Source organism: Cupressus sempervirens, chromosome 9 (genome assembly GCF_028749045.1).
Source record: "Cupressus sempervirens isolate cs-2001-9-10 chromosome 9, ASM2874904v1, whole genome shotgun sequence".
Taxonomy (NCBI): domain Eukaryota; kingdom Viridiplantae; phylum Streptophyta; class Pinopsida; order Cupressales; family Cupressaceae; genus Cupressus; species Cupressus sempervirens.
The window spans coordinates 769,789,369-769,804,636 of NC_143126.1; positions in this window are offsets into that span (position 1 = coordinate 769,789,369).

Genomic DNA, 15,268 nt, shown 5'->3' on the forward strand with positions numbered 1-15,268 from the left:
AAGGATAACATGCCAAATAAAAAATATAAACCACACCTTTGCCAAGAACCCTGTGAGTCCTCAAGATGCAACCATCTCCACACACCATGAAGAAAAACTATCTCCACATACTAGGAAGAACCATCTCCACACACCATGAAGATAACAAAGAACTCCATGAGTCCTCAAGATCTAACCATCTTCATACACCATGAAGATAACAAGTGCACCATGCAAATGTCAAAGACGCTTCTGTAGCAACAGGACCTAAGACAAACCTCCAACATCTACAAACACTCAATAAATATATCAATGCCAACAACTCCCACTCAACTGTGGTACCAAGTCACCTATGGCATCATAAAATCCATCCTCTCCAAACCAAGAAGATATAAACCAAACTAGGAACTAATCCTGCACTGTCACCCCATCACTGTCACAAGCTCCCACTAAACTGTGTATCCAAGCTATCCATGACATATGATGAACAAATCCATTCTCTAACCATGAGAATCAACCAAGGCATCAAACCATCAAAGAACTCAAAGTGCACATTATGAGCTCCTTAAAAGAAACCAAATAACCATGATCCTCAACCAAGAAGATATACCACCATAACTGAATCAAAAAATCCAAGCTAATGAACATCTAGGATGTACCTGTATAACCAATCATGTCATGCCAAAATCCATGACACCATGATCACATCCATGAACCGAGCATCTGGCTCTCAATATGTCCAACTTGTCAGCATAGTCAACCACAATCCTCTGCCATGATTGCACCTAGTAACATCATCTCATCCCTTTTACATGAAGATAAAATCATAAAATCATGTGACTTAAGACATAGACAACCCAAATCCAAGCCACCAATCTGAATATGCATCAATAATGAAAGATCAATGGGCAAAGACAACCCATAACCAAGCTATAAATGCAACCTATAAGTATAGACCGCTTACAACACTGCACAACTTGTAGACCCAACAAGTCATCATGCATATCCAAACCAAACACTGATAACCATATCATCATGAGACCAATCTGAAATATGAACTGAGTATACAATGACATCAAAACTTAAATTTCCAATGCCATAAACTCACAATGTTACCATAGTCAAAATATATACCATAAACTGTTTAGATCAATATATCAACAAATAAATCATGCCAAACCTGCACCAAATCTGAACCAATGTGTAGAGCTCTCCAAGAGCTTTCCGTTGACTACTCGAAGTCCGAAACTCGACTCCGTATGGCCAAGTTATGCCCTAATCTGTACTTAAAATAAATAACATCTGACTTTAGGGCTCTTAAAACCTGACAAAATTTCAAAATCATAGAACCAAACCTACAACATGTTGTAGTGCTCTGAATTAGCTTTCCAACTCCTATAAGAACTCTGAAATTCGATATTCTGAGAGAAAGTTATGACCGTTTTACTAAGACAGTCTTTTTACTATTTTCAGTACGATTTTTCATTTTTTTATTTTTTTTCAGTGACGAAAATTCTGACGGGATTAAATTTGACGGCCATCATGGGCTGAAACTAAAAAAATCTTTCATTTCCTCTGAACATGGCCAAACTAGGGCATATTATATATCAAAATTTATGGAAATGTCGACCCAGATCCAATGGTGAGGACTGTTTTTACCCAAGAGGTCATTTCTGCATGCTACCCCCCAAAACCCCCATTTAAATGAAACATCTGAAAAACTCTTTTTGTCCAACAATTTCACATGCCCAAATCTTTTAACATCCCATCATAACAGCAAACCCAAATCCCTTAGATCTGCAATAAAACATTCATATATCTTGCTCTTTCTTTTTCTCTTTTTTTTTTTTAAAAATTTTTTTTTAATCCTCTCATGCATTCCCATGGATTCAATCTAGGATTACAATAATAAAACCATAGCTCTGATACCACTTGTAAGGAAACTTGGCAACAAAGAATATAACCGTTTCCACATAACCCATAATAGATCTAAAATAAACATGGAATTAAAATCCACATGCAAGAGAAAAGACAACATACCCACAAAATTGTGACACAAGATATGCCCTGGGAAACCCTCATTGAGGGAAAAAACCTAGCCTCCAAAAGCATCCATCACCATGTATTATTCAGCAAAAAATACCATTGCCATACAACCATGAAAGCCTTCATGGCCATAGCCACAACCGAGCAAACTATGTGAACAAGCATGAATCCACACATCCCATGCCATGCTTCCAACCTTCACAAATGCTCCCTTGGCTAACCTATCAAGCCTTGTCCCGCTCAACTCTTGCCTTTTGTCTTCTTTTCCCTCTCTCTTTCTACAACAACTACCCTTGTGGTTTCTTATATAGTAGCAAGTCCCACAAAACCACCAAGTGGTAGTACATAAACCATGTGCTAAAACCATGTGCTACCTAACCCACTGACCCCACATTTAATATTAGGCATTTAAATTTTTTCCCCAATATTAAATAATTACATGAAATATTATCACAATGTTACAATACAACTCATCAAGAATATTCCATGAGAATCTTTACATATTGCACGTCCATCTGGGCACAACATTACATAACAAAATAATAATATTATGCAATGTGTGCAACACCCATTATCTCAAAAGTGAGTGATTATAACTCCTTTAACCAGACACACTTCTAATAGGGTGGTCAAATCCTCTAACAAGGTGGGACTTAATAGTCTTTGTAAGACTTTAATAGAGCAGGTCTTTCATAGGGCAGATCATGATTCATGGTCAAACCATTGTAACCTTAATTGGATACACTTTACAACTACAATAGTGAAGAATTGTGGGTCTCACCCCAAGTTTACCTTCTCATTTGAAGGGTTTCTAGGTAATCATATCTGGTGTCAAATGTGTGACTACTTACATGTTTACATGTTTTAGATGTACGTTCTTTATATGTTATTTTAGTTTCTCAATCGAATGTATGAGATGGATATGTGGTGAAAGTTTTATGGGTTCATGTTTTAACTGCTGATTCACCCCCCCCCCCCCTTAGAAGTTTACTCTTCCTACTTGTAATTCCAACATGACATAATAAGGGAGACAAATCAAAGAAATAAACTGAGACTCAATAATGAAATTAGGAAGTACAAGTTCCTATGCCATAGAGTGTATCACCAAGCATCAATGTTATAGATTCAAATGGAAATAAGTCAAAGAATGAAAAGAGGGAGAATGCTCCATCTACAAAGTCAAACCTGGTGACACTAGATGAAGTGATTGTTATACCAAACTGGGATCCAAATACTATGGATGAAGATAGTGTTAGGATTGAAAGAGACATAAATAATAATTACATGAAAATATAACCAATATCATAAAATAATAATGTACACAGAAGAGAACACAAGAAAAAATAATTTGATGTGGTTCACCCAATCCCTGCACTATGTCCACCAACAACAAGTCCAATATTTTTTAATGTAGTGATTACAACCTAATTAAAATATGTAATCCCTTACATATCAATACCACTACAAGAATCTATTTTTTCATCATGCCTTATGAAATCCATAACCTTAAGTCATTTTATACAAGTATTTTTGCCACTTTAGGGTTAAAATTAGTTACATGTCATCCCAAAAAATGTCAATAAAATTGTTGGAAATATTAGATAGACAAGGTTACTAAGAGGGGAGGAAGGAATTAGTAACCAATAAAAATTTAACTTATATCACAAATTAATCCCTCATATATTATTATGATCTAATTGCATGCACTAAAAGAATGAAAGCAATAAAACATTCATAGCACTTTGACACAAGATATGGTGACCCATAAACCTTCCAAATAGAAAGTAAAACTGGGGATGATACCCACAAGCTTTAGTATTGCAATATAAATTTGGCTAGTTAAGGCTTAAAATTGATCACTTCTGATGATCTGCCCTATTAGGAGCAATAAGGATTGCTAGGTCCACCTTGTGAAAGAATTTATAAAACATAGAATGAAGTATGCACTCGATTAAGAGATTTGTCAAAGACTATTAAGTCTACACTGTTAAAAGATTTAACTCATGCACCTATTAGGATGAACTAGTGGCTAATCACTAATCTGCAACTTGATTTGTTGGTTGAGATTCCTTTGAAATATAATGACCACCTTGCTATGTTAGATAAATATTTTTTGTACCTTATATTGCTTGTAGCCTTCTCAATTCACACTTCTTCTTATCACCATTATCTCATACTTCATATTTGGATGTGATACAAATTATTACATATATACCAATCAAAATCACAATTCATCAAAATTGGCTACAAAACCAATTTCACCATAACTCACAAAGTCAACTCAACTACTGTAACTTGGATTCTGAAGACAAAATCGATGATGTTTTGATACTTGACAACCATTGTCAATACTCAGAAGCATCATGCACTCAGTAGACATAGAAGCTCAGTTTGTACTGATCATTTCAATTAGGTTGAACTCGGTCAACACTGTGTGACTAGGTGAACACTATGAAACTTGGCATATAAATTGAATTACTTGGTTGACACTCCATGGCTCAGTCAACACTAACACTACAAGCTTGATATACACTGAATCACTTGGTTGACACTCCTTGGATCTGTCAAAACTAGATTCACATCACTGATATTGTAAGCTCAGTAGATACTGGAGACCATGGTTGACACTATGCAACTCGATTAATATTGTGAAGCTCGGTTAGCATAATTACTAATTAACTTGGTAGATACTACTCGGTGTGAACTGTATAATGATTTTGGAACTCGGTAGTAACTATATTACTTGACAGTAATTGTATTACTTAGTAGTAACTAGTTAACACTACAAACTAAAAGATAAGCTCAGTAGTAGCTTAACCAATTGACTAAGTGTGAGTCACTAATAAATAAACTTTGACCTTAATGTTAATAATCCCCCCCCTTTGGAATTAGTGACAAAACACTTATCAAATAAAAAATTGAATGCTCAGAATTTTAAAAACATTCTTTTATTTTCTTACTCTTCCTGCAACTCGATAACATACTCTATTTTTGAGATTTTTTAAAATTTCTTTTATAAAAGATGTTTTCTGATTATCTATACATGTATTTGTATAATACTATGTTGCTCCCCCATACATATACTTCTCATATATACATTCATCTTATATTATATTTTTCCCAATAATCTTGATATATACATCGTCTTTATATATTACTTCTCTCCCATTCTTATATAATATACATCTTCTCCCCCTTTTTAACATAAATGTCAAAAGTGTATACTACATGTTAATACCAAAATGTGACAAGAATTTAGGATGTAACTTCAAGATCAATGCCAGTGTCTTGTCCCAATTTTCTTGTAAAACCTTGCTTGCATGTAATGCAATTTTTACTTCTATTGATAACTCCATCATGTGATCAACTATGGAGAATTTATTGTCATGGATGAGTGTCTTGGCATGTGCAATGTGTTTCTGCAATGCATCAATGTTTGGAAGAATCATGCCTTAGATGTATACAAGTGTGGACTTGATCCTGGATTCTTCCCTTAATAATTATGCTTGTAAATTTGTCAAAAATCTGATCTTTGAGTAGTGAGTAGAACTATAGCTTGGGTCAAGTGACAACTGGTGTGCACTTGCCTTCAAGTCTTCATCTATCTTTCACAAAATTTCCTTGATTTCTTGGGTGAAGATAGATGTATCACACAAATTATTGAATAATGAAGTTACATTATTTACAGATGTTTCCAATGAACTAAGAATGGTAGACAATGCTACTTGGTGTATAGCAATTTTCTGTGCTACTTGTTCAATACTTGTTTTCAAATTTCTTTTTTGCTGTTTGTAGTAACTTATCTTGTCCATTTAGATCTTCATTGAATTTTAGGATGAATTCTACTAACTAATTCAAAATAGGTTGTGTATTATCAACCTCAATACTTAGTGCATCTACAAGTATGTTCTTTACATCTTCAAGTACTTGGGTTTCCTTCTTTTTCTAATATCTAAGCATCTATTGCTTAGCTCTCTTTTGCAATAATTCACCCATGATGTTCATTTGATCAGGATTCAGTGTAGAGATATCCCAATTTGGGATAACTATATCCTCATCTAGATCAAAATCTTCTCCTTTACCCTTATCCTTATTTGAAACTTTAATACTCAGTTGAGACTTGTTCTCCACTATCCTTGTACTAGCTCTATGTGGAATAGAAACAATAGTAGAAATTGAGGGGCTAGCAACAAAAGTAGATATGGCACTGATAGTAGAAATACCTATGTTGCTTCATTGTCAAATTTGATGGTGATGGAGGCACATGCTGCTCAGTAGATGAGGTGCTGATCACTTCAATCAATGTAGTACTTAGCTGAATAGGTGCAAATATTGGTTGGGTGCATGGTGTTGTAGTCATTTCCACAACAAACTCAGTAGAAGCTTTCTCAAAGCTTGATGTCATTAAAGCTTTGCTCGAAGAGTGAGGAAATGAGGTCATCACTGCTGTTGTAATTTTTTTTGGGTCAGTTTCCTCAATACTCTAAATCTTAGGGAGATTTTCCTCAGTAGCTTCCTATTCTTCCTCTTTATCATCTAGATTTACATCTTCTATTTCCATATCTTCTTCATCATCATTGCCATCATCTTCCTTGTCATCTTCATCATCTTTGTCACTAACATGAACAACGAAGTCACTCAGTTGATGTAGTTTGTAAATGTTCTTCCAAGTGGTAGTGGCAGATTTTACCACATATTCTATGTCTTTCATTAGCACAAGACATGTGTTGAACTTGAGAGTGAGCTTTTCTTCATTTGTCTTCAAAGAATATTTAACCTCTTTTCACTAAGACTTGGCATAAGTTTCCTTAGAGTCTATTCAAATATGTCTTTTGCAAACTTCCTTACATTCTCCCATCTGGGTTTGATTTCTTGCATAAGCTCCTTTGGAATTCACTGAACGAGGTGATTAGGTGAGTATTTCCATTTTTAGAATTTTGACATTATTATGTCCTCAATATGCTTTTTCTCATCTGCATTCCTAATTTCATATTTGAGAGATTTGAAGTTTTCTATTCTAGCTCCTGCATCTATTTCCTTTAGTTTTTCTTGAAATGTAGGTGGAGGCCTTTTGAAAATAATTTTCTGGGCATCCTCCTCACCTAACTTCAATTTCTTCCTAGGTTTTGGTGTCTTTGTAAATATAGTTGGGGATGATTTGGTAGGTTTGGTTATGATAACCTTACCTTTCTTCCTTATAGGCTCTTCTTCTTCTTCTGATTTGGTTTCCTCATTTGCTTCATCTTCTACATTGTCTTCTTCCACATCATCTCCTTTGCCTTCTGTCAATAGGAGAGTAGAGCGTACTTGCTTCAATTTTTCTATTCTTTTACTTCCTATGTTAACTTCTTGAGGAAGCTTGATTTCAAGTTCTATTCTTTCCTTGGCTTCTTCATAAGAACCAAAATATGTGGCCTTGGGATCTATAGGTTCATTTAGCAGTGCCTCAATGATATCCTTGGTGTCATCAATGTTGACCTCATAGTTTAGAGGGTTAACCCACACCACTCTAGGTCTGACTGCGTGAAAGTACAAGTTGTCATAGTCTACCATGAAATAAATATCATCCTTGTAGTCTCCTACAAGTTTCTTTGGTATTCTATATCTATTATTCATCTTTTCCTTGAATGAATCAAAATAGTTATCCATGATACTAACAAAGTTCTCACCCATCTCTGTTATATATTCATTAATATGATATAAAACTGGTACATCTTTTCTCCATATGACTGAGCCTTTAGAAGGGAAGAATTTTTGCACATAGAAGAATAAACAAGTTAAGGGTGAACCAAACTTACATGGTTTTTTTTTGGAAGTTCTAATGCTCTCCATGTTCTTTTTGAACTGATTTAGCATTATCTAGGGAAGGTTAAATGACATGTTATTCTTCACAACTTTGAAAGCTAGATCAACTGCCTCACATGACACACTATTGAGACAACTAGAGCTATAGATTTTATGAGCAATGATATGAATGCAAAATTTCAATTCCATGTTAGTTATATTGCTAATCTTCCTTCCTCTTCCATCCCACTCGGCAAGAGTCTTGTTTTCAAGTTCTACCCAACTTAGCATTTTGGTAGTCTTGGCTTTGGTCAGAATTGGGGGCCCTTGTTGAATTTACAGGTGGGAAGATTTACTTTTGAGAGGGGGGGTGAATCAGAAGTAACTAACTTTACACTTTTCAAAACCTTTTAACTAAAAACATTCACATGCATCTAATTCATCTAATAAACATGAAAGTAAAGACATGCATGAAAATATATAACACAAGATTTGGTAACCTAGAAACCCTCCAAAATGAGAAGGTAAAATTGGGGTGGGGATGACACCCACAAAGTATCATTGTAGCAATATGTAACTCTTCAAGGTTACAAAGTTTGACCACTTCCAACGCTCTACCCTATGAAAGGCCTATCTTGTTAAAGACTTTACACCCTATTAAAAGTGACCTAGTTAAAGGAGTTACAAACATTCACTTGGAATGTTATCCTGTTAAAGGATTTACAATCCTGCTAAGGATCTACAATATGCCTAGTAAACCAATATAGCTGTTAAGCCAACCTATCAACATAGCATTTTTATTCTTACAATACAATGGTTAGGAAGTATAGAAGAATGTCTTGACCTGATGACTTACAATCCTCAATTGTTGATTCTAGATCCTTGCTTGATCTAATGTCTCTTTGAAACTCTAACACTCTGTTCTTGATCAATTGAATTCTGCAATGCTACTCTATTCTATTCTAATTCTTTAAACACCCCTCTTCACTTCACTATAGTTCACCCATACACTTCTCAAAATCACACATACAATGGGGTATTTTCCTTATTTTAAAGATTGCAAAGACTTAGGGTTAGGTATGGATCTACGATCAATATTTACTCTTCAGTTCTTGCATTTTTCCTATTGATTACATGCCTTCTCCATTTTTCTTATTAGTTGCATGCTGATTACATAGGTAATGCAATAGATTCAATCTTATCTTCAAGATCCTTTGAGATTCATACCGAGTCAGCTCCAAAAATGGTTTGCATCTGAGTTTGTGAAGGCACAAACTCATATGCTAATTCTGTGTTACTCAGCACTTACGATTTGCTAATGCTCGACACATATAGGAATTCTGTTTCACTCGGCTCCTATAGTAATTCTATTTTTCCTGACACTTATAGTGACTCGACATCACTTATCACTTGGCACTTGAACTTCACTCAACCCCTGAAGTTCACTTGGCACCTATTAAATTCTCTAGCTCAACACACACTATAGCTTGGCTCCTGTATTATAATCGGCATCATCTTGAGAATTTGGTTAAGTGTGTTGACACTAAAATGTCAAAATCAATCTAAGACCAACAATCTCCCACTTTGACATGAGTGGAAAAAACACTTAACCAAACATTATGATTATGATCTCTATGAGTATACTACACATTTTGTTCGACATATGTACAAAACTTCAAAAAAACTTGTTCAAAATTTTGTATACCTCAAAATCTTGTAACTCCCCTTGAGCTAATGTGCCATTTATGTAACCAAAACTCTTGTGCTAAATTTGTCTCATGCTGATGTATCTGATACTCTTTGCCTTGTCTGCCTTATTATTTTGTTGCCACTGTTTCTATGTACCCCATTTTTTCTTTGATTATATACTGCCTTTTTTTCTACTCTTTCTTACTTCCATAAAATTTGAAGTTGAACATCTCCCCCTTTGGATATTATTTATTTCCTTCATCAAAGAATGTAGTATCTCCTTCATTCTTATTATATGCACAATGTTTATATCTCCCCCTTTTTTATTTACATAATGTGTATCTCCCCCTTTATTATCTCTCTCCCTTTTTTGACACTTATGTCAAAGGGTCCTAAGGATGAATAGAATATTTAGCCAAAAATGTTTTATTTACCTCCATAATCATCTTCAAAGAGGCATCCCAATTATGCAATTCTATTTCCAGTGATTTGTGCTAGATGACTATCTCTGCTGCAAGATTGTAAGGCCTTCTAGAGTAGAAAGATTTGGGTCTTTCTTCAAAATATTTTCTGCATAGGCTTGTTCCTTATGTAGTACTTCTAGATGTGGTGTAATGGAGGGTTGAATCTACATTAATTTGGCTTAATATTAGCCCCTTCTATTGTCCATATAGCTAACTCTTTTTGTGTGTGAAGCATTGTTGAAAAATGCTTCTCACTCTGAGCTAGATCTTTGGGTAGTTGTGTGCTAGAAATATTGAGATTTTGTTCCAATCTCAGTATCCTTTGGCTAGTTTCTTGTGTGAAATATGATGAGTCACACAATTCTGAGTACAATGAGAATACATTCCCAAGTACTATCTTTACTTTTTCAAAATTCTTAGCCAATTCAACTTGTGAAAGTGCTATTTCACTAGATATCTTCTTATTGATTTTCATTTGAAACTTCTTTTCTGACCATTCTAATAATTTGACATTTGTATCAAGTCTTCATTCTATACCTAGTCCACTATATTGGACAATTGCTCCATGATGGGCTAGGTTTCATTAGGTACTTGCAAGCTAAATGCATCAAGAAATATATCTTTGATTTCCACCAATGATTGCTTCTGTCTATACTAATTTATGAGTATGTCCTACTTCTTCCTTCTCTCTAGTGCCTCTTGCACTTCATTTATCTATGCTAGGTTCATAGTTTTAGGGTCATAACTTGGTATGACTATTTCCTCATCAAGTGCAGGGTCTCCATAGTGAAGTACCCTTGCAACTTTGGTGGAGCTCGAGCCTAGTACTGAAATCTGTAGTGGTATTGCATCAGTGCTCAGCCTTTTGATAGGAGTCCCTGAGGTAGGAAAATTCACTAATGTCTATATTGCCTCTTGCTCCTTATGGGTTTTATCCCCTTCCTTCTCTTATTCTCTACTTCCTTGATCAATAATGATAATTTGAGGAGGTGCACCTTGGCTTTGTGCAGTAGGAACATCTTGTCCTGCTTGTTCCTTTGCTAGCTCCTCGGCAGTTGTTCTCACTTTTATTGTAGAATCAACCTTAGCAATTGTATCTTGTGCTTCTTGTTCTTTAGGTTGATTTTCTATAGAAGTGGGAGGTTGTGAATGTGGTTCTTTTATGTTCACCTTCTCCCTTGTGATTTCTACTACAACCTTCTGCAACTCATCCACACTCACCAAAACTAGATTTGTACATAGCTATAATTGAACGGTAGTTTGGTGAAGGATCTTTCTGAGATCCTCTGCAGTCAAAGGATTGATGTTCTAACTTGAGGTGTTAGAAACATCCTTTAAAATTACTATTTCTATAGGTGCTATATGTGGAGGACTTGGTGGTGACAATTGGGTGTCTTGGACACTCTATTCTAGCCACTGCTCCTAAACTATTGCCTCTTCACCCTATGTCTTCTCCACTATTTCCTTTTCTTTTTCTTTCTCTACCTCTTCCTCTTTCTCATTTTCCTCTTCTTCTTCATCATTCCTTCCTTCAAATGGGTCTTCCTACCATTCCTTAACTATTTGGAGTCCATATATAACCTTCCACATAAGAGTGGATTTTTGCACAACATCCTCAGTCTGGTTTTGCAATATACTAAAGGCTTTGTATTTGGGTACAAATTTTCTCCCATGTTTCTTACTAGCCTTAGTTATTTGACCTTTAGTTAGGTTTGGCATCACATGAGCCAATGTAGATTCCCTTATTTCCTTTTCCATATTAAGTTAGAAATGCCATTTGTTCTCAACTAATGAGCTTAGCTCTTTAGGTATTGAATTATCTAGTTTAAGTGGGGTAGTCTTGAACTTAGCCATCATAGTGCAGATGGATTCTTCCACTATTTTTTTTTGTTCCTTTGACGACTTCTTAAAATCAATGGTCTTTAGACCAGTTAGATCTGCATGATCTCTAATGTTATTGCAAACACTTTCCAATTTAGATGTGATAGAGTGGCTTACCAATCTGAATTGATCTTTATCAAACTGCGTCCTTTCCTCATCTGATACAAGAGATGTGATATACTTTCTTCTCTTCTTTGGTTCTGTAGGCCCTCCTTGCTCTATTGCTTTTTGCTTCTCCTATTCTTTTGCCACTTGTGTAGTTGCCCTGGCATCTGCCCTTGTAGTTGGCTTGGTTGGGCTTGGCTTGTTGCCTTCTTCTTCCCCTTTGGTTGTGCAACTGGTTGTTTTTGTGCCTTTCTCTTCTTTGCATTAGCCTTGGGTGCTTCTTGCTTAGCACCTTCCTCTTCTTTAGCATCCTCACCCATACCTTGGGTTAAAGCAACTGGTCCCTAACCTTTTTCCTCTTCATCATCTTTTGCTTCTTCACCTTCTTCTTCTTTTGTAGTGCCCTCACCAAATTTGGCTTTTAACTTCTTAACAAGTTTATCTTTCTTTTTCAATGTGGAGGCAATCTTCAACTCCATATCCACTTTTGACCTAACCACATCATAGGTTCCAAAATGTGGTGCACTTTTGTCCACTTCTTCTGCTAGTAGTGTAGTTATTGCTGCTAATGCCTCATCTATGTTTATTTCATAGCCAAGAGGTCTTAACCATCTGACTCTTGGTATGGCAGCTTGTATGAATGTACAGTCAATATCTACAAGAAAGAAAACATCATTTATATGTTTCTCTATTAATGACACTAGAATTCTTAGCCTTTCCTTCATTGTCTCCTTTAAGTCTTCAAAATAACTAGTCATTAGGGTCTCAAAATTAGCTCCCATCAGCTCTATATATTCATTAACTTGAGCTATTATTGACCTATTAGTTTTCCATGCAACTTTTCCAAAAGAAGGAAATTCATTCTGCACATAAAAGAATATAAAAATATAAATAGAACCAAATTTGCATTGGGTTCCCTTGGTTCTCCTAATTGCTGCTAAATTTTCATTAATTTGTTGTAGTTGCAATTCTGCAAGATCATAAGTATGATCCTTTTTCACCAATTTATAGCCTACATCCACTACAATGCAAGGCACGCTATTGAGTTTGTTGGATTGGTAGAATTGGTGTGCAATAACTCTAATAGCAAAGTCCACAAGAGGGTCTTGAATGGTGTCAATTGTCATTCCTCTCTTGTTCTACTTGGCACCAGTATTCTTTTCAATTTCTTCCTTGGCATCACTTCTAAGCATCTTTGGCCAATCTAGGGTTGGATACCCTGTCACTCTATGTACAATTCTCTTTGTGATTTTCATTGGTCCATCCTCCAACCATAAGCTTCCATCATGTATTCTACTAAGCACTAGCCTAATCCATTTAGTTTGAACATTGTAGGGAATTCTAGGGCACGTGTTAGACTCTTGTTTTCAACAATTTTGTACTCTTCTTTCAACACTCCATTTTCACACAATTTGTCATATGCTTCCCTTATCTCCATATCACCTATGGCTCCAATTTTGCAATTGTAGCATAATCTAACATCTTGAACCATAACTACTTTAGGGGGTATGATAGATAGGGCTCCAACTAGGTCATTTTTATAAGCTACCTTTGGTATTGGGTGAAAATTAGAATGTTTCACTTCATTAGACACTAGCTAGACCTCAAATGGTTCCTTCTCCTAAGTTTTCCTAGAGCTAGAAGCCATTTATGCAATCTAGGGTTTGTACACAAAGAAAACATGAAACTATGTAGCTTGACACAAACATAAATACCTCAAGATTGATGAAATCATGCTAAAATACTATTAAAATCTACTCAAACACTAGATTCTCTACTGTGAGGTTGCTCTGCACTCTTTTTTGTCTTTTCTCTTCATTTGTGGTGAAGAAAAATGATTAAAAACATGACAATATACCCTATTTTCATTGCATTTAATGCTTAGTGCATTTACAACTATCTACTTGGCTTCTGAAGGATTTCTACATTACTCAGCTTCCATTGGCTTTTCATCACTCGACATCTTTAATCATGTTGATTTCTTCTTTTCAGTGCTTACTTATTCAGGAACTAATGTATGATAAAACTTTGTAAATCAGTCCCTCATGCCTTTTCTTTGCTTATTTTGATGAAGTGTGATACTTGACTTGTTAGATGAAGTGATCCCTTCATTTGATGTGCTACACCCATCTTTCTTCTTCCATGTATTATTCATGTCTCCTCTAATGTGTTCAACATCCACCTTCTCTTTACCTTTGTTGTTCTTTGAGTTGGGTGCCTTTGACCTTGTTGGGAAATTTTCGCTGATGTGAGAAGTCTTTAAGCAACTAAAACATCTGGTTTGACTCAACCATCTATTGTAGTTTCCTTTGAAATGTGTTCTTAAGCAATTTTCAGGAATGTATGCATATTCCTAATAGTAATGACAGCTATACCTAGTGTTGTAATCCCAATTGTAGTGATGTCCATGGTTATTTCCTCTTGTTGGCTGAGTAGGTGTCCACATAGGCTTTGATCTACACTCAAAAGATCTATGTCCATACTTCTTGCAATCGTAGCAGTGACCTTCAAATCTTGGTGTTCTAATAGTCCTAGTCCTGCATTCATGTGCTTCATGTCCTTTCTTTTTGCACTTATGACAGTGACTCTCATTCTTAGGTTGGGCATTCTTGCTCCTCCATACATTAGGGGTATGTCCATTTTTACCACAAAAATGACAAGTTGGTTTAGTTTTCTTACCTTTGTTACTCCTTTGTTCTTGTCATGCCCGAAACTCAGCAAGGTAGCAAAACAAGCACAAAATTTTTTGTTTTGTTTTCAATTACTTTTATATTAATGTTATTATTAGGGTTAGCCTTTAATTACTTAACTTTACGCCTAAAACATGACATTAGTCAACCTATCAAGAACACCCTCAATTGAACAACACATCTTTATATTTTAACTCAATACAATGTTAACACTGAGACATCCTTTAGATAGACATGGAGCTTTTACATTATTCATGCAATAAATTCCATCTCCATGATATCGGGTTCTCATCACACTACAACTTAGACATATAAGTGTTACAATGTTTACCATTCTACCTTGTTCTCTAACATTGGCTGACTTAATTGGAACCTAATTTGGTGGATGTCATTCGTCAATAACATTGAATAATATGTATATTTGAGTATTGATCATAACCAAGCCTCATGAATACCAATCGACACTAACAGTCTATATGAATTTGTTTTAAGGTTAATTTCATCTCAATCTAAACAGAAAATATAACATTCCTATCATTTTCTATTAATAAATCTTGCATTATCTCATCCTATAAATTTCCTTAACTTCTTTTAATATATAAAAAAGCAAGATAATAGTCATTAAACTAT